The sequence below is a fragment of the Bison bison genome, unplaced genomic scaffold (assembly GCF_000754665.1).
Source record: "Bison bison bison isolate TAMUID 2011002044 unplaced genomic scaffold, Bison_UMD1.0 scf7180017864356, whole genome shotgun sequence".
NCBI lineage: Eukaryota > Metazoa > Chordata > Mammalia > Artiodactyla > Bovidae > Bison > Bison bison.
The window spans coordinates 4,086,063-4,089,173 of NW_011494928.1; positions in this window are offsets into that span (position 1 = coordinate 4,086,063).

A 3,111-nucleotide genomic window follows, 5' to 3' on the forward strand; every position below is an offset into this window, starting at 1 on the left:
GAAGAGTTGGCTCATTGGAAAAGACTCTGATGCTGGGAGGGATTGGGGGCAGGAGGAGAAGGGGAGGACAGAGGATGAGATGGCTGGATGGCATCACTGACTCGATGGACGTGAGTCTGAGTGAACTCTGGGAGTTGGTGATGGACAGGGAGGCCTGGTGTGCTGCGATTCATGGGGTCACAGAGAGTCGGACACGACTGAGCGACTCAACTGAATTGAACTGATACACTAAAGCACGGTGGCAGCAAATTGATTTATCCCAAGAGGGAATAAAGATAGTTTCCTAGGGTCTAAATATGTTACTTCATAAGTTCCCTGATGACAGGGACACACAATTCTGCTTGCTTTTCTCAGCTTCGCCCAGCACACGGCCTGAAAGGTGGTAAGCTCTTGTTAAATCTACACCGATTTAAGGAAGGAAACCATTTCAACGGAAGTCTTGAGTTCCTTTCTGTCTTCTGAGAGCACAGTGGCCTGTGTATTTGTCTGAACTTCACCTTCAAGTCATACTCAGTCTCTGATGGCAGAGAAGGGACAAAGAAGTGTGTTTCTGCTGCTTCTCAGAGGCCCCGATTTAGAAAATGTGGAGTGAGAGCTGGAAAAGCAGGTGAACAGAGCTCGATCTGGGTGTTTGCTCCTTTTTCCTTCTTTAATAGCCCTACTTCCCTTCTTACCCTTTCTTCTCTTCCCTTGTATTAGGATCAGTCTCTGGAGTAAACAAAGTTATTCCACGGCATTTAAAAAATCTGGAGACTTCTGATCCTATCTGCTGATTTCTGCAGAAAACCTTGATTAATGCTCTGTGAGAAGACAATGGGCAGGTCAGGACCCCAACTCATCTCCGTGAAGACCAGAGCAAGTGGTGTCCCTGACTACCTGCCAGACTACTCCCATTACTGCTGGGCCCAAATAAATCACCATGCTACCTGCTGCTGCTGCTAAGTCGCTTCAGTCATGTCCGACTCTGTGCGACCCCATAGAAGGCATGCTACCTGGGCCCTCACAAAACAGCCTTCACATGATACACACACACACACACACATGTATATATATTTAGTGTAGTTTTGGATTTACAGAAAGATGGAATGAATAGTACATAGAGTTCCATGTACCTACCTCCTCCAGCTTGTGACCTCTGGCACACAATTTCCCCTATTCATATCTTGCCTTAGTGGTTTATTTGTTAAAATTAGTAAGCCAATATTAACACTTCATTATTCACTAAAGCCCACAATTTATATTCTTTGTGTTGTACGTTCTAAGAGTTTGACAAAGGTACCATTACAGTGTTGTACAGAATAGCTTCACCTCCCTAAAAGTCCCCTGTGCCTCACTTATTTAAGAAACAAAAAGGGCAATAATATTTCATGACATGTGAAACCTATGTGATATTCAAGTACCAATGTCCATAAACAATTTTATTGGAATGCAGTTACACCCACTTGCTTACATATCATCTATGGGTACTTTTGCTCTATAACAGAGTTGAGTGGTTGCAATGGGGATAGATGGCCTGCAAAGCTGAGAATATTTAGTCTCTGGCCCTATGCAGAAAAAGTCTGCTGGACTCCAACCTTGATCATGAATTCTGGAAAATTTGAATTGTTGCCTCTCAGCACTCAATGACGGGTTGTGAACATAGTAGGTTTTTGCTCTAACTTGACCATTACAAAATATCTTGTCTGGAATATTAGCAATTATTTCCATTGTCAACTTTCTCCCAGGACCCCAGAATCCCTTCTGCCATTTTGCTAATAGGTCTTTATCACTAATGTCTTCATTTTTAAAAAAGTGAATCTCTAACAAGAGATGTGTAGTTGATATGTTTATTAATAACAAAAATTTGGATCAAAAATTTCATTCATTTGCTCATATATTGTCCCTGCCTCCCTCCAACAAACATTCACTTAGTATAACTGGTCCTTGAACAACACAGGTTTGAACTGCACTGGTCCCCTTATGTGCAGATTTTTTCAATAGTAAATACTCCATAATCCAAGGTTGGTTGAATCCCTGGATTCAACTGGGATTGAGAGGTTGAATATAGACAGGGCTGCCTATAAATTATACATGAATTTTTGACAGTGTGGATGGTTGGCATCCCAACACCTGTGTTTTTTTTTAATTAATTTGTTAATTTAATTGGAGGCTAATTACTTTACAATATTGTAGTGGTTTTTGCCATACATTGACATGAATCAGCCATGGGTGTACCTGTGTCCCCCATCCTGAACCCCCCCTCCCACCTCTCTCCCTATCCCATCCCTCAGCATTGTCCCAGTACACCAGCTTTGAATGTCCTATTTAATGCATCAAACTTGGACTGTTGATCTGTTTTATGTATGGTAATATACATGATTCAATGTTATTCTCTCAAATCATTCCACCCTTGCATTCTCCCACAGAGCCCAAAAGTCTTCTTTATATTTGTGTTTCTTTTGCTGTCTCACATATAGGGTCATTGTTACCATCTTTCTAAATTCCATATATATGTGCTAATACACTGCATTGGTGTTTTACTTTCTGGCTTACTTCACTCTGTATAATAGGCTCCAGTTTCATCCACCTCTTTAGAACGAATTCAAATGCATTCTTTTTAATGGCTGAGTAATATTCCATTGTGTATATGCACCATGGCTTTCTTATCCATTCATCTGCCAATGGACATCTAGGTTGCTTCCATGTACTGGCTATTATAAATAGTGCTGAGATGAATATTGGGGTACACATGTCTCTTTTAATTCTGGTTTCCTCAGTGTGATGCCCAGCAGTGGGATTGCTGGGTCATATGGTAGTTCTATTTCAAGTTTTTAAGGGATCTCCACACTGTTCTCCATAGTTGCTATACTAGTTGCATTCCCACCAACAGTGTAAGAGGGTTCCCTTTTCTCTGTATCTTCTCCAGCATTTATTGTTTGTAGACTTGGCTTTAGATGGCTCAGACAGTAAAGTGTCTGTCTACAATGCGGGAGACCCAGGTTCGATCCCTGGGTCATGGAGATCCCCTGGAGAAGGAAATGGCAATCCATTCCAGTACTATTGCCTGGAAAATCCCATGGACAGAGGAGCCTGGTAGACTACAGTACATGGGGTTGGAAAGAGTCGGACACG